An 18,009-nucleotide genomic window follows, 5' to 3' on the forward strand; every position below is an offset into this window, starting at 1 on the left:
AAATACTAATGTGCTCAGGAGTACCTTCTGTTTCATGACCCTACTCAGGGTCAGCATACACACAGGGAACACACACAGTGTCCCACATTAGACAGGGATGATGGATTTTTACTCCTTCCTTAAGTACTATCTGATAGAGCTTGAAGGACTTTGGTACAGACAAATGCCACCATCAGTCGAATGGAAAACATTGTGTGTCAGCAGTCACCACAGGGATGGGAGAGGGGAGGAATAACTCACAGAGAAAAATGCAGAGGAGGAAGATGCAGATCCCACTCTGATACCTTCTACAGGAGCTCCAGATCTCAGCTGAGCCTCACTCTCTTGTGGCCAGCCCATCACAAAGAGACCTGCAGAGCTGAGCCCTTGCAGTTAGCAGATCCAGCCTGGCTGTGGGACCAGCAAGTGGTGCTGGAGGTGGCACCAGGCATGCTGACCACTGCACATGAACTGACTACTTTGAGTTCTACACACTGTCTGAACAAACTAATTTAAACTTGTGCAGGTCAGTCTCCAGAGATTGAAGACTGACATAAGAGGGGCACAGAAATCTCTTTCTGATCTGCCAGAACAGCAGGTCCTTAGAAGTCCAAGGCAGCACATTTACTATTTGCCTTTGAGGGATGGGAAAATTGGAAAAGAGGAAATTGGTTAACTTCAAGATAACACAGCTGGAGCAGTGCCACCATGAAGCCTTTGCTTTGATGGTCATTCAGACTCCTGAAGATATTGGACTGAGCAAATTTTGTTTTAATCCATTCTGGAGAATTTTAAAGTCAAGATATTGTTGTGAAAATGAGCCCTTTGCTCAAACCCTCATGCAGACTTGATTACCATGTTGGCCTTTCTGTTCTGGCTGTCGTGGTTTATTAATCTCCCCTCCCATTACTGCAGAAGCCAATGATGAACAGGAATGTAATGACAGGCCTGAATAAATCCTTCTGAAATTCTTTCCCTATGAAGACAGCAAGTCAGTGCTCACAGCATCTAATCCTCCTGCTCGTGACCTCACAGAGAAAATGATGCAGAGAAGGTGATGTTTCCCTGACACCTCAGGAACAAACTTCAGTGCAGTACAGAAATCCATGTCCTGATGCACTCAGTAACAAGCCAGAGGGTCTTTCTGAACTAGAAGAGACTAATCACACCTGAAGGCTGTTCCAATAAGCTGCTAAGAAGGCACATGAGTGGTTTTCAGTGCACCAGAAACCTGCTTTTCTGTCGCTGCCTTAGCTCGTTCTTTCAAATTGGATAAAGTTTTGAAGCTCAGTTTGTGTACCCTGAACACATTTCATAGTTCTGCAGCTCTCTGGACAAAATTCATTGCATGCAGAGGGTGAAGGCCATGCCCAAGACCTGTTTCCACCTCAGTCTAGAAGGCTGGTCTTTTTGCAACTTTAAATGGTGCTGACAGCTTTGGGGGGAAAGCTCCAAGGAATCTAGTGGAGGCAATTTAAAAAGTTGGTGCTCCCAGCAGTCTGCTCTCCCCAGAACAATTAGAGGCACACATGTCCTTGCATTTCAATGGCTTCAATGTTGGGGTTGGCATATTAATGTGAGCCTATCATCAGCCACATCTTCAGCCAAAGCACTGAACCTTGCGCAGAGGCAGCTATGTGGCTTTGGCTCCTGGGCAGTAGCCGAGGGGACAGGTCTTTTCTAGCCTCATCCCTTGACTCGATTTCTCCATGACCTCAGCCCCTGCCTCCCTCCTCAGCAGACAGAGTTTGTTTTCATGGTGTTTGTTACTTCTGCAGGATTTCCTGGCCAGGCTGTTTTGAGAGAGCGGTTTGGTGGTGGTGAAAATAATGCACTGGGCAGTGTCATAACTCCAGGAGCAGCAAGCGCCTCCCAAACAGCTCCCACAGCCTCCTACCTGTAGAATAGGGGCCAGGACACACAGCAGCATGGGGCCAGCCAGAGCCTATGTGCACACAAACCCTCACCTTGGAAGCCCAGCCACGGATAGGAATTTTTGCATGAAAATTTGATCTGCCAATGCAAATGGCTGTCCCAGCTCTCCATTCTTCAGGCCTGCCTTGGCTTCACATGAGTGATTTTGCCTTTTGTTCCTACAGCTAAACATTGCTTTTCCTCAGGAACACTGAGCAACAATTAGAGCAACACAAAAATGGTAAGAATAACACAAACCCAGCATATTCCTCACGACACCGACAGCCAGAATGCCTTTTAGCATGGCAGAAAGCAGAAGCATCATCACGGTTGACAAGCAAACAAGTGAGCAGGAGCTGTACTTCAAACCTCTAGCAGCCACTACCTCTTTGCTGAAAGCATTTGAGAAAGCTAGGATACCTCCATGGCCCTGTGAACACACTTCACAGTGCTCAGGAATTTGGCACTTGGGATAACAATCACTCTGGTTTTTGTACCTTTTCATCTGTGACAGCACTGTGGTACAAAACCATTCCAGCACTGCTAGGTTATAAATATGTGTTTCCCCAGTAGTAATTAGTACAAGAAAATCAGACTAAACATATTAGTTGGAGTTGGCTTTTTCAATTCTCTTCCTGTAATTTTACACTTCACAGTTGCAATAATTGTAGCCCTTATGAACAATTATGTAAAATTATGTAAAATGCAATATGATCAAGGTATTAGACTGTTATTATCCCAGCTGCAAATGCATGAATCACTACTACAGAGCACCTTAAACCCCCAGAATTTTCTGTCAGATTGAGTTTAGGTGACTTTTTCCTGTCTTTTGAATGTTCATGACAATTAAATCATAGCTTGATAAATATAAAAGGAAAAAAAAATCCAGCATAGTTATTATAAGTGCTCATTAGGAAGCACAAGAGTGGTTTTCAAGTGCTGTGCTTGTTTTACCACTTTAGTTAATTGACTGGCTTCTTACTCAGCTGGAGAACCCTTTCTGAAGCACATATCCAAGCAGGGATGGGATGGATGTGTGGGTATCTTTGTGGATCATCCTGGTGGGAAGTACAGATTTGGCAGAGTGGAAGAATCATAGAATCAAACAGGTTGGAAGAGACCTCAAAGATCATCCAGTCCAACCTAGCACCCAGTCCTAGCCAGTCAACTAGACCATGGCACTAAGGGCCCCAGCCAGGCTTTGCTTGAACACCTCCAGGGATGGTGACTCCACTGCCTCCCTGGGCAGCCCATTCCAATGCCAATCACTCTCTCTGCCAACAACTTCCTCCTAACAGCCAGCCTAGACCTCCCCTGGCACAACTTGAGACTGTGTCCCCTTGTTCTATTGCTGGTCGCCTGGCAGAAGAGCCCAACCCCACCTGGCTACAGCCTCCCTTCAGACAGCACTGAGGGTCCCCCTGAGCCTCCTCTTCTCCAAGCTAAACAACCCCAGCTCCCTCAGCCTCTCCTCACAGGGCTGTGCTCCAGGCCCCTCACCAGCCTTGTCGCCCTTCTCTGGACACCTTCCAGCACCTCAACATCTCTCTTGAATTGAGGGGCCCAGAACTGGACACAGCACTCAAGGTGTGGCCTGACCAGTGCTCAGTACAGGGCAAGAATAACCTCCCTCATCCTGCTGGCCACACTGTTCCTGATCCAGGCCAGGATGCCATTGGCTCTCTTGGCTATCTGGGCACACTGCTGGCTCATCTTCAGCTACTATCTACCAGTAGTACCCCTCGGTCCTTTTCTTCCTGGCTGCTTTCCAGCCACTCTGTCCCCAGCCTCTAGTGCTGCTTGGGGTTGTTGCGGCCAGAGTACAAAACCCTGCACTTGGCCTTGTTCAGTCTCATCCCATTGGCCTCTGCCCACCCATCCAGCCTGGCCAGGTCTCTCTGCAGGGCTCCCCAACAGATCAACAACTGCTCCTAGCTTGGTGTCATCTGCAATCTTACTGACCCTGGACTCAATCCCCTCATCCAGATCATCACTAAAGATGTTGAACAGATCTGGGCCCAGCACTGATCCTTGGGGCACACCACTAGTGCCAGCTGCCAACTGGATGTGGCACCATTCACCACCACTCTCTGGGCCTAGCCTTGCAGCCAGTTCTTGACTTAAGAAAGCTTAGCCTGATGTTCACTGAGTTACCTGTTGAATGCATGACCACTGCAGACAGCTCACAAATCACAGAAGGAGTCTGAAGAACTTATCTGACTACAGACAGAATTTTCCCTGTCTGCTTGAGCCTGCTTTGTTTCCTGGGGTGCAGTGATGCATGTTTTCTCTTGGGGTTAAAATACATGTATATTTCTCTCTCTGTCTGTCTGTATTTATTTAAATTCCACATATTTTAAATTTAAGTCCATGACACCAACAAAGATGTTGAACCCCAGGACTGATCCCTGAGGGACTCCACTTGCCACTGGCCTCCACTTGGACATGGACCCACTGACAGCCACTCTGATTCTACATGCAGCAACATGAAGGGTTTTGCTGCCACCACTCAAGACCATCCACCAGCTATGCCACAAAAACTGAACAATTAATTCAGAAGAACAAGAAACTGGACCCAAGATAACAAGAGCTGAAGTGGCAAAGAAGGAAATGGGATGCCTCATCGTGGAGGAAAGCATGTCACAATACTCCCCTTCTCCAGTTCAAAACACAACAGTCACATCCTAACAGGTTGTTATGGAGAAATGAGGCTTTTAAGGAAATTGCAGGGAAAAACTAATGCCTCTTGCTCCCATTCACAGTCCCAGGCGCCTGTGCCGAGCCTTTTGGTGACAAACATAGGCGCTGACAGCAGGACTCAAATAATTCTTGAATCAAAAGGGAGAGCACTCAGTATCTACATCTGGAGCAGAAAGCCATCTCCTGTTTTAGATAATTGCCTACGGGAAACAGTGATAGGGCTGCTTTATAGCTGGAGGCTGGCTGCAGATGCCCAAGTTTGCAGTAATTATGTAACTGGCAAAGCCAAGCCCGTTAAACTTTAGATCAGCATTAGTAAATGCAAGAGAAAGCTATTTACCTAATTGTCTGGAAGAAAACTATGCCCCCTCTCCTCCCCCCTCCCCATGTGCAAGAATGAGACAGTGCTAATTGTGGCTCATAGCACAAGGTCACTGTTCAAGAACCTTGTTGTACTTTATTTTTCCCTCGAAGGAGAGGGGGATAAAAAGAAGCAGAAGTAATGTGTGCAGAGGGGAGAAGTGAATGCAACTAGAAGTGAAATGCTGATGTTGGTTCATTAAATGATTTGTGGCAAATGAGATAAGAGATCGACATTCTCAAAGAATAATGTCTTTAAATACCTTGCACTCAAGATTCCTCCTCTAGGCAACTTTTCATCTTTCTTCATTAAAAAAAAAACAGCATTAAATTTTATTAAAGAGTCCCAATTAAGCTGGTAACTTGCTTCAAAGAGCATCCAGGCTTAAGGGGATACGTTAAACGCTAACAGTGATGGGAAGATGCATCCATAAAGCTGAGTTTTTAAACCGGTGTTGTTGTAACTGGTACAATTTGGCTTGCACACCCTTAAGGCGTTCTCCCAAACCCAACTGATGCTTATTTTGGGAAGCAGCGTGTAAATGCTTGGATTTTAAGATCAAGTAGGTGGCAAAGTTAGCTGTTACAAATGCAAAGTTTTCATGATAGCCTTGGAAGATGGCAAAGGACAATTGCCTTTCTTTCTAACATGAGCATTTTCCTTAGGTCCTAAATTTATTTGACGTGAGGATGGCATCAGACACAGCTGAAGCAAACCCCATGAATTTAGCATTAATGCCATCTACCCTGACAAGATGCATACCTTGCCTTCTTGTTTAAGCATAATTGGCAATAAACACAACAGCTCAAAAATATACCCTCGGTCTTGAATGGAGACAAACCAGGGGAAGAAAGATGTCAGTCCCATCTGTCTTAATTCTTGTGGTCAAAACCAAGAGGGAGGTGGACACATCATCTTGTTTTCAAACTGCTGCTCAGAGTATGAAATCAGAAAGGAAAAAAGGCAAGTGCTACCAATAGCTCTTGTAGCCCAGTGCATGGAAGTGGCTGCGTGGGTGCAGGGTGCTCCTAGGCACACCAGCAACCCTGGGAAGAGGAGAGAATCATAGAATCAGTCAGGGTTGGAAGGGACCACAAGCATCATCTAGTTCCAAGCCCCCCTGCCATGGGCAGGGACACCCTACCCTAGATCAGCCTCATCCAGCCTGGCCTTAAACACCTCCAGGGATGGGACCTTAACTGCCTCCCTAGGCAAATCATTCCAGGCTCTCACCACTCTCACGTTGAAGATCTTCCTCCTCACGTCCAGTCTGAATCTCCCCACCTCCGGCTTTGCTCCATTCCCCCTAGTCCTGTCACGACCTGATAGGCTAAAAAGTTCCTCCCCAGCTTTTTTGTAGGCCCCCTTCAGATACTGAAAGGCCACAAGAAGGTCACCTCAGAGCTTCCTCTTCTCCAGACTGAACAGCCCCAACTCTTTCAGTCTGTGCTCATAGGAAGAAGAGAGAAGCTGTCTGGTGTCAAGCTGAAAAAGTCTGAAAGCTGCCATCAGATCCTAAGTGGCATGAACCAGCTGCATGGCCTGGCTCAATGCTCTTTCAAAGGTGCCTGCCTGTGGGTAAGGGATGACCAATACTCGCACTTCATCACTGTTTATCTTCCTCTTCCTCTCCAGAAGATAAAGACAAATATTGCCAAATCATTCAGAAGATGCAGCAAGGTCCAGTTTGAACTCCGTGAAAAATCTGAGAGGAAAACCAGAAGGGGAAAAACCTGAGAGAAATAAACTTGTTACCAATCTTGTGCAGTGACAACAGATAAATAGGACAGGGAGCAAAAACTGCGGTGCTGCCAGGGCCCTGCTGATCCCAGAGGAAAGAGGATGGGAACACAAGCTCCGATCTTCCCCTTGAGAAAACCACACTCTTAAATTGAGACTTCTATCCTGCGGAAAACCACACTCTGTTGTTCCTGTTGCAGATCTTCTACCTCTGCAATGCTGCATGTGGCCGTTTGAGCTAGATTTCTAGCTCAGACTTAGTGGAGAGGTGAACATTCTAGAGATAGGCCATAGAATGACAACAATGGATAAGGTAATATAATTTCACTGGAGCATCAAGAGCTTCATGTCTGGAAGCAGAGCTTGGACGTTCCACTTGCTGCTCCTGCCGCTTCAGCTGCGCCTGCTGCTATCTTCCCCTGCTGCTGCTTTTGCTGCTTGGCCACCATTTGTCCCCTTCCCCATCTTCCTTAAGGTTATTTTATTTCTCTAGTAGTTTATTTCTCCTCATACTGTTAGATCTAAACACAATTTCATTTCCCCCTGACCTTTCCACAAAAATCTGTGCTGTGGTGAGTTTATTCTACAGGGGGGTGGGGGTTTGGGATCCACCCTAACCCAGGACACTGCACAAGGAAACTACTTATACAGCCATCCGAGTGTCACATTCATATTTAGACACTGATAGACTCCTTTGCTTTACATTCACATCCTGCATTTCCTTCACTTCAAATCGAATGCTAATTTCACATTCATTCCTCATAGCCAGATTTAGACAAGGCACCCAGCAGTGCATACTTAGGGAGGGTGTTATTATTATTATTATTATTTTTTTATCAGAGTATGTCATTCCCAGGTAAAGGATGTGCTGTCTGCAAGGTAATTATGTATGCTGGAGAACACTTACATTGACTGGGAGGCATATAAGTCAATTGCATATTGGATTGTGCATTATCTTATATTTATTATTTGCTGTCAAAGTGGTTTTGAAAAACAATGCTTATGAGCTGTGTGTACTTTACTATAAATATGGGGTCTCCTGGAGAAGGTACAAGGATCAGGAGAAATTAATTTGACAGTTCTGAGGTAACCTCCACTGTTGGTTTTTTTTCCTCCCCCATGTGCCACTTGCAACTCCAAATCGGTGCTGGATACAGAGAGAAAACGCTGGAGGGATTCAGAGTTCTCTATTACAGTGGGAAGATAGAGGAAGTCTTGTTTCATGAGGTCAGGAAGGTGCACAGCAAGAGTCCATTTTCCTAAGAAAACGATTAATAGCACCCTTGAGAGAATGCCTCCACTTTTTTAGCTCTTATTTTTCCTATTTAATTCCTCATACAGGAGTCAGGTTGAAAATGATACCTTTCTCCCTGTTTCAATGAAACAGTCTATCTCGCACAGAAAAATCAATTCCAAGTGGGAATCATGTGTACTGCAACATTCATATACAATAATTCTCCCCTCTCTCCATTGTGCACATCTCCCCTGATGATAAATAATGGAGCCACTTCACAGAGGGTGCAAGGTGACAGCAGCTCTGCTTATTCTGACCCAAGGCTGGCTGAACAACTTTACCTTGTTGCAGGCAACAGAAGCCTGATGGAAGAATTTCATCATTCCAATATGCATAGAGGGCTTAGAAGCGAAAGGAGAGCAAAACAAGTTTCTCTGGAAGTGGTGCAAAATAGTTTGCTAATGCAATTATTATTGATGTTGTGGCTTTTCACACTATGCTAATTCTTCTCCTTGCTGTATGCCTTTTCACTCACCTCACTGAGAGTTGGCACTGCCATCTGTGTGACTGTGTCAGAGCCTCTGCACTGTGCCAGTATCGCACAGTATCATCAGGGTTGGAAGAGACCTCACAGATCATCAAGTCCAACCCTTTACCACAGAGCTCAAGGCTAGACTATGGCACCAAGTGCCACGTCCAACCTTGCCTTGAACAGCTCCAGGGATGGTGACTCCACCACCTCCCCGGGCAGCCCATTCCAGTGTCCAATGACTCTCTCAGGGAAGAACTTTCTCCTCACCTCGAGCCTAAATTTCCCCTGGCGCAGCCTGAGGCTGTGTCCTCTCGTTCTGGTGCTGGCCACCTGAGAGAAGAGAGCAACCTCCTCCTGGCCACAACCACCCCTCAGGTAGTTGCAGACAGCAATAAGGTCACCCCTGAGCCTCCTGATGGATCTAAGCTGATCTGTAACCACACAGGACTTGCTTCTTCAGCTCTGCCTTCCACTCCCCCCACTCTCCCCCATGCCTACACAGGTATGTTTTTTTTAATAGAAAACAAAATCAGACCTGATATTTAAAAGTCAGGTGCCCCAAGCACACAAATTCTAGGTTGAGAAGCAGAGAGATCTTATTTGACCAAGACCAAAAACCCCATGAACATTCTCATCCTTTTTCTGCAACACTCTTGATGCTACAGCTCACCTCTCCTGGCTCAGCGCACAGTGACAGGGACCAGGACATACCTTGTGTGTTAGTGCAGCTTCTGGCAGGGGGTGGCTGGAGGAAAAAGCAATTACATTTTATGTTCTGTCTTCCCACTTGTATTTGTTTCATTAGCCTATAAAACTTCACAGGGAACAATCAAAAGAAGTTCACTGGCTGCACAGCAAGTATGCTGAGGTCGAACCTGCTTCAACTTGCAAGTTTACCTTAACTCTTGTACTGGGACAATGCACTGACCTGCTCTCCAAGTTGATTAGATAAATCTTGAACACAACCGTTAATCACACTCTTTATTCCAGCTTATCTTCTAACCAAAGATAAAGTAGAGTTGCTGGGTTGTTTATCATAGCGTTGGCATGGTATTATCTGCCTTGAAACTTACAAATTCCTCCTGCCCAAAGGTGTGGCAACGAACAGGCATCAGAAGCACGTTTGTGAAGAAAAAAAAAAGCACAATTTTGCAAGGAGAGATGAGCCTAAGAAAAAAACCAAACCACTGTTTTGCTTCCTTTGCACAGCTCTTTTGCCAGCTCTTGTTTGCTTTGCTATGCCCCCTGTTTTGGCTAACGTTGTTTTATCAGGCTCCTAGACTAATGAACAAATCATCTCCATTTCTCATTCCTAGGGACCTCCCTGAATTCAACTCGATTTATCTCCCAAAAATCCTTCAAAGCTTTTCTCTGTTAAAGAGAGGAAAGGGGAATTTAAGAAAGCTACTCTTTCCAGCCACTATAATTGAGATTCTTTTAATGCTCTCAGCAGATTTAGCAACAAGGAAAAAAAAAAAAATCACTTTTGCAAAGGATGTGGTGGCAGAAGGCACTGAAAATTATGTGGACCTTCAGTGCCTAGGGAATGAAACATAATATTAAAGAAGTAGGCATCTACCTTACATGGTGGAAATATGCTTGATATTTATCAGTTTCTGGCTTTCTGTTGGCCTCCAAGGACGAACCCATCATTAACCTCAGGCAGAATCTTTTAATTCACCCAAGGTCCAGACATGGCTCCTGGATGCTTTCATGATGATCCTTAGCAAGACCTGTTCTAGAAAGCAAAGCCCTGATAAGATGTGATGTTTCTGCCTGAAGGCCACTCGAGAGCTGGACAGGAAAGCAAAGCAGGTGGCAGAGTGTCAGTAATGCTCCGAAGCCTGAAGAAAACCTTGCAGCAGAAACATCACCTTTCATGCTAGACCACTGCCTTCACAACACCTCCAGTTTTCTGATGTGTGTTTCCTTTACTGTGATTTTATTTTGCTCTTTGCATAGGGATGAAAACACAGGTCCAGATTTGCATTATCTGGCTGGTTTTTTTTTTTAAGTGATATCTATAATTGTCTTCTGGAGTCCAACAGTGTTCACTGAGTGAATTGATTTTAAATTGCTGTAATAATGCTGCAAAATTCCTTTATTAATGCTGGGGTATATCAAGGCAAATCAGTTAGATTTCCATCTAGGATAATAAATACTTATAGGCAAGTGTAAGCAGATCACAAAAAGCAGCAATTTTACAATTGCAGTTCTCTTCCATCCTGTTTCTCCAACAGCCACTAGTCCATCATCACCATAAATTAGAAGGTCCCTGTAGGATTCATCTGAAGCTTAGAAAAGATGGGTTTCTAATTCTGTCACCAGACACCCTTATGAAAAGTCCCTGTCCTGTCTTCCTGTGCTTCCAGACCTCACCAGCCTTGGTGCCCTTCTCTGGACATGTTCCAGCACCTCAACATCTCTCTTAGAATCATAAAATCAACCAGATTGCAAGAGACCTCCAAGATCATCCAGGCCAACCTAGCACCAAGCCCTGGCCAATCAACTACACCATGGCACTAAGTGCCTCATCCAGGCTTTGATTGAACAGCTCCAGGAACAGCAACTCCACCACCTCCCTGGGCAGCCCATTCCAATGCCAATCACTCTCTCTACCAACAACTTCCTCCTAACATCCAGCCTAGACCTCCCCTGGCACAACTTGAGACTGTGTCCCCTTGTTCTGTTGTTGGTTGCCTGGCAGAAGAGACCGACCCTCACGTGGCTACAACCTCCTTTCAGTTATCACAAGGCAGCTGTAAGGTCTCCCTCATCCTATCCTCACAGCACAGGTGCCCCAGCTCTTTGATCATCCTTATGCCCTCCTCTGGACTCACTCCAACAGTTTGATGTCCTTCTTATGAGATGTCTCATGCAGTGTGTGTCAGACAGTCCTGCCCACCAGCTATTTAAACCCAATATGCATTCCACAAAGACTGCAAGCCACAACCACTACGTGAGCCAATATAACCTCCTGGTGTCCTAGCTGGCACCAGGAAAAAGTTGTTATGATTATAGCCTTTCTTATGCTTTAATTTTTTCTCTTCTAGATGAAACATTTCAAGTGTAATTTACTGAATCTTTCCCATGGGAATTAAGGCTGGAGTTAATGTGTTATTTCAGTTGGACCAGACAGCTTGCAGAGCGTGGCCAAGCCACGGTGCTTCTCTGAGCCTCCAAATCAAAATGCAACATGCCACACACACCTGAGTTACATATCCCACACCCAGATCAAACACAACTGAAAAAAAAAAGCTGCTCCTTAGGATAATTAATGCAGTTATAGTCAGCAAATTTCAGATTCACTGGTGACTGAAGCCTTAAATAAAGGAGGATTTTCAGAAATACATAAATCCCACAGGATCCATTTGCCCCTAGAATTCAGGGTTTATCAATACCTGTCACATCCCTGGTAAATAAAGCGTGTCAGGTACCTACATTGCAGTGATAATTGGTGGGAGTGTGCTGGTCTGTCTGAGGGGGGCTGCCCCACCTCATTCACTAAAGGAGGCTTATTGCTATGGCAACAACTGCATCCTATGATTTGCTTGCTACAAATACTTGCAGAAAATACTCTGTAATGATCCATGCAAAAAGCAACTGTTACCTTGACCTGGTGCAATTAGTGTGCTCAAATCTGAGTTATTGCTGCCACATTCTGAATTCCAATTACTCAAATGCTCTGACTGCTTCGGATTAAGGAGGGAAAGCCTCACTTCTGAGCTCATGGTACTATTCTCTGTAACACGCCTGAACTTCCTCAAAGGAAGGAATGGGAAACAGAGTGGTCTGGTTGGTAGGAGAAAACACTCAGACAGCAAAAGGAGCAGGGGTTTTCCTCAAAGGGCTTCATCATGGAGCACAGCCATCCCTTCCTGACATTACTTCTGCTTTCACATTTCCTTACCCAGGGCTTAGAAGTCACAGTAACAAGGTGTGACCTTCTGTTTGGAAAGGATTTGCTCCTCTCCTATTCAATGTGTTTTAAAATGTTGACACTGTCTGAAATATCAGCATCTTGGTCCTCACATACAAGAGGACCCTGAGCGTGGCTGCTCAGCATAAGCACTGCCTTCCCCAATTTTGCTATCTGTGTTACCATGCAGAAGGCATTCAAACAGAAAGACAGCCTGAAGCCAGATATTAAGGTGTACCATGAAAGTGTTTGCCAAAGGATCTCAAGGAGAAAAATTAGGAGAGATAATTTGTCCTCCTGCCTCATATCATAGAATTGTAGAATCAAGCAGGTTGGAAGAGACCTCCAAGATCATCCAGTCCAATCTAGCATCCAGCCCTGTCCAATCAACCAGACCATGGCACTAAGTGCCTCACCAAGGCTTTGCTTCAACACCTCCAGGCAGGGCAATTCCACCACCTCCCTGGGCAGCCCATTCAAATGGCAAATCACTCTCTGCCAACAACTTCCTCCTAACATCCAGCCTAGACCTCCCCCAGCACAACTTGAGACTGTGTCCCCTTGTTCTGTTGCTGCTTGCCTGGGAGAAGAGCCCAATCCCACCTGGCTACAGCCTCCCTTCAGGTGGTTGTGGACAGCAATGAGGTCACCCCTGAGCCTCCTCTTCTGCAAGCTGCACACCCCCAGCTCCCTCAGCCTCTCCTCACAGGGCTGTGCTCCAGGCCCCTCACCAGCTTCATTGCCCTTCTCTGGACACGTTCCAGTATCTCAACATCTCTCTTGAATTGAGGGGCCCAGAACTGGACACAGCACTCAAGGTGTGGCCTGACCAGTGTTGAGTACAGGGGCAGAATAACCTGCTAACTCCTGCTGCCCACACTGCTCCTGATCCAGGCCAGGATACCATTGGCTCTCCTGTCCACATGTGCACACTGCTGGCTCATCTTCAGCCTACTATCTACCAGCACTCCCAGGTCCCTTTCTTCCTGGTTGCTCACAGCCACTCTGTCCCCAGTCTGTAGCACTGCTTGAGGTTGTTGTGGCCAAAGTGCAAAACCCTGCACTTGGCCTTGTTAAATCTCATCCCATTGGCCTCTGCCCACTCATCCAGCATGTCAAGGTCCCTCTGCAGGGCTCTCCTACCTTCCAACAGATCAACACCTGCTCCCAGCTTGGTGTCATCTGCAAACTTACTGATGCTGGACTCAATCTCCTGGTCGAGACCATCAATAAAGATGTGGAAGTTAATAGGGAATGTGACAATATCCTGACTATCCCATGGAAATGTCCCTTATATAGCCACTTACTGCACATCCCTATCATCAGAAAACTCAAGTAATTGCATGTCTGTCTCAGCCAAGTAACTCATGAACTATTTCCCAATTGGAGTTTGTGTGAAATTTTACATTTAAGGCAACTACCAAGAGTGAGGATGAAAGCAACAGGAGTGCCTCTACGGAGGGAGTCACAACCAAACTGTACAAAGTGTTTCTGAATAAACAACTGTCTTTACTCTTCCACTAAAAGGCTTCTTACTCTTACTAACTGAGCATCTTTCAAACTCTGTTTAAAGACAGGATTGCAATTTCAGCACAGAAACTAAAAACATCTTACAGACTTGCTTCCCTTTCCCACAAATCAACATCTGGCAAGAGAAGCAACTTCATGTACTAAAGCCTGCAAGGTGTCAAGTGCTGCAAGAAATTCCTCCTTGCACCACTGCTGTTTAAAATGGCATGGCACCAATTTGGGATATGAGTGATCTATTGTGGCGAAGCTGATTCAGTGCCTCATAAAGGCAAATGCATCACTCTGACCCATCTGTTCCATGGACATAATCTTAATTGCAAACATAGGGTCACATCCCAATAAATCAGCAAAGCTGCAATGAAGGTGCCTACATTGATGCCAGCTGAACATTTACCCAGCACTGCCTACAGTCATCGCTCAAGAGAATTTAGGGACAAAAAGAACAAGGAGATTGCCATCAACCTCTTCTTCCTTATGGTGACTCATTATATTTATTGAACCTAAAGCTCTTTGTGGGCAGAATCCAGGTCCTGTTTCTATAAAAAACCAAAATTTTCCCAGACTGGAACTTCAGCCCAGGCATATGACATAACATGGCAATGGTTGGGATGAGTGATGGGCCACATAAACCTGAAGGAGAAATATGTATCAAGTCACTGAAGAGATGCAATAGGATCTGTCCTAGGCTTGCAGGGCTGAGCATGAAGAATCTGAGCATCTAGTCTCAAAATAAAGGTTAGCCTCAAGATAAAGATTAGAAAGGAGAAAGCATCTCCATGTCTCACTCTTCCCCAAATGGCACAGACATAGATGATCTCATTAGCTCGTCTGTGTAATTTACACTTCTAATATGGCTGGGGAATAAAACAAATATTCAGAAATAAGCAACAGGATGCAGATAGAAGAGGGGGGAAACCTCACAGTCCTCTCTCATCTAAGTTCCTTCTTTCCTTGCCAAATGTTATATTCCCTTCCTGGGAACCCCTCCAAGTTTGTGTCTCCAGATGCCACATTGCAGCAGGTTGCCTGGAATCCCTCCTACCCAACTCCACATCATTCAGACTGAACAGGCAGGGCAAACACAGGGTGGAGAGAGCATTCTATACTTATTTATTTCCAGATGGAAATCGAGCCATGGAAATAGACAACAAAGAAGGAAAAAAAACAAACCACCCAAAACCACCCAAGCAAAAGCAAAAACCCCACCAAAAAGAACAACAAAAACCCCCAAACCAACCAACCAGAAAACTACAAAGAAACTTTAAGCATCTTGAAACTTCTTTGGAGGAAATTGGTTGAATTCTGGAAGTATGGACACCTGAACTGTGTTTTCTCTTGCTAACCTAGGGCTCTGGAAGGTGGCTTACAGGCAAAAGAAATGATCAGTGTGGGAATAAGAGAGACTTTCAGAACAAATGGAAACAGAGAAGGTGCAAATGCAACCCAAAAGGATTCATTCTTACCTGACTGGGCATCCTAGGTAGTGTTCAGCTCTCATTTGAGCTAGGACCATGTAACTGTATGCTTCTATCAGAGTACCTGTCTTGATTATGTAACAGTAGATGAAGGACTTTCCTACTAGAAGTACCTGCCAGTCTATGGATGAAGCAGAGTTCTAAGGGACAGTGCCTAACATATGAGTGGTTGAAGTTAAATGAGGTGAAGCCCTCTCCTCCCTTGGGGCAAGAGCTAAACCATTGCTACATCACTCTACACCTCTCTTCTTTGCTTATCTACAGAGGAAACTGAGTGCAACTCTTGCTGAGCCCGAACTTAAGCAATTTGGAGCTGACCCTAGGACCTAGTGCCTTCCTGGAAGCAAAGTACCACCAGTTACCAAGGAAATCTGTTGATCTTTAGTATTTTTGACAGTTAAAGAATGCACTTGTTTTAAACACAGATAAATCTGGCTGAAGGAGTAAATTTGACCAGACTTAGAGAAGCGAACTGGTGTAACACAGCTTCCTTTCATCCCCTTGCTATGTATCTCCAAAGACCACTGCTATCCCTTCTATGTCTCTCTACCTCATTTTCATTTTAAAATGTGCTTTAATGACTGCAAGTAGGTCTGCAGTCCAGAAATAGAAGTCTCAAAGCGCAGAGGGCATTAAGTTCCCATCCACCTCACCTGCGGAGCAGAGTCCAGACCCAAATTACCTGACTATCAGAAGAGACCCCTGTGCAGTATTTCATTCTAGTCCCTTTTTGGATACTATTTTACAACACCCATCTGGCCTTCAGTCCAAGTAAGAATTACTCTTAAACCTGTTTCTCTCCATCTCTCTCTATTTTACTCTCCTGTCTCCTTCTCTTGCATGAAGAATGGCTGGTAAAAATTTATTGTGGGTGGGATTTTGAGGCTCACATCCCATTAAATTTAATGGGAGCTGAGCATCTAAATCCCTTAGGCAGCTTGAAAACTTCAGCCTCTATTACTACTGCTCTGCTCATTATAACCAGATTTGTACATGACAGCTCAAGAGCCCTGACTCCAGTGGCAGAGATGAGGTTCTGTATTGTGCCGCTCACGGCACACACGGGGTAGGCTGCCTTTGCTCACAGCTCATCTTGTCACAAGCTCTGCAGCTAACGCGAGAGCAGACAGCAGCCTGTAATCTCCTTATGGTTAGGGAACTTTCTTGTAGGGGGTTTTCCACGAGAGAAAGACAATGCCAAGTAAATCTGCCTTTGTTGTGACTATTTGAGGACCATTTAATTCTGATTGTAATCATCGACTTCTGATGTGCGGTGTACAGTAGGATGGAGGTGGCTGTAGGATGCACAGCTGCATCCTGATATCAAAAGGAAGCGCATTTCAGGGGTACAGTAGGATGCACAGCTGCATCCTGATATCAAAAGGGAGAGCATTTCAGGGGTACAGTAAGATGCACAGCTGCATCCTGATATCAAAAGGAGGAGCATTTCAGGGGTACAGTAAGATGCACAGCTGCATCCTGATATCAAAAGGAAGCACATTTCAGGGGTACAGTAGGATGCACAGCTGCATCCTGATATCAAAAGGAGGAGCATTTCAGGGGTACAGTAAGATGCACAGCTGCATCCTGATATCAAAAGGAAGCGCATTTCAGGGGTACAGTAGGATGCACAGCTGCATCCTGATATCAAAAGGGAGAGCATTTCAGGGGTACAGTAGGATGCACAGCTGCATCCTGATATCAAAAGGAGGAGCATTTCAGGGGTACAGTAAGATGCACAGCTGCATCCTGATATCAAAAGGAAGAGCGTTTCAGGGGTACAGTAGGATGCACAGCTGCATCCTGATATCAAAAGGAGGAGCATTTCAGGGGTACAGTAGGATGCACAGCTGCATCCTGATATCAAAAGGAAGAGCATTTCAGGGGTACAGTAGGATGCACAGCTGCATCCTGATATCAAAAGGAGGAGCATTTCAGGGGTCAAGGTAGACTTTGCTGGGCTGTCAGAACTGCCAGGTTCCACCACATTAAATTTTTCATCAGCTTTCTGCTTAATTTACTGAAATTAGAATTTACCAGGAGGGCACAACTGGAAAGAGAATGGCTTTTTAAAATTTCATGCACATCCTGCAGGTCTTCATTGGTGAGGTGTTTAACCATGTTGGTGTTAATCACACCTGACAGGGCAACCTTTCTTATTCTCATCAGAGACTTCCCTGTCCCTCTTTTCATGTCACTCCAGCCCAACAGTGCTGTAGAATAAAAGGGGTTAGAAAACCTCTAGGAAACCTGAGGGAAAGTAAAGAGCACTTGGACTGTCATGAGAAAACCTTACCTGCTGTGCACTGTGCAGGCAGGATGGGACTCTCAGAAAGGTAAGATTTCTCCATAATAAACAAAGGGTGCTCAACACCTTAGTTTTTTGCTGCCATTGTTGTTCTAAGGTGTCATACATACATATTTCATTCTCTGCTGCTACATGTGCTCTGAACTCCAATCATTGGATGTATAAAGATATGTTGAAGGTTTACATTGCCAGAGAAGTCAGTGGAGGGTCAGACCCTTAAGAACTCTGGCATATCTGAGCCTGTGTTTACAGTGTGAGGCACAGATTTTGTTGTCCTAGAAAACATTCTGTAATATACTGTGAACTTAGTGGTCAAA

At 45.2% G+C, this 18,009-nt stretch overlaps 1 protein-coding gene across 12 annotated transcripts in view; it reads right to left on the bottom strand.

Annotated features, from left to right (window-relative positions):
* The window catches only part of SGCD (sarcoglycan delta), a 681,477-nt gene that overhangs the window by 473,369 nt on the left and 190,099 nt on the right, over positions 1-18,009 (bottom strand). Inside the window, exon 1 of one of the 12 annotated variants that reach the window (XM_064161991.1) lies at positions 10,040-10,057. The exons of the other annotated variants lie outside the window; for them this stretch is intronic. The gene's annotated coding sequence lies outside the window, so the exon portion shown is untranslated. Of the gene's footprint in view, positions 1-10,039; positions 10,058-18,009 lie in introns of those variants that run through there. 12 annotated transcript variants of the gene reach the window in all.

Source organism: Pogoniulus pusillus, chromosome 22, assembly GCF_015220805.1.
Source record: "Pogoniulus pusillus isolate bPogPus1 chromosome 22, bPogPus1.pri, whole genome shotgun sequence".
NCBI lineage: Eukaryota > Metazoa > Chordata > Aves > Piciformes > Lybiidae > Pogoniulus > Pogoniulus pusillus.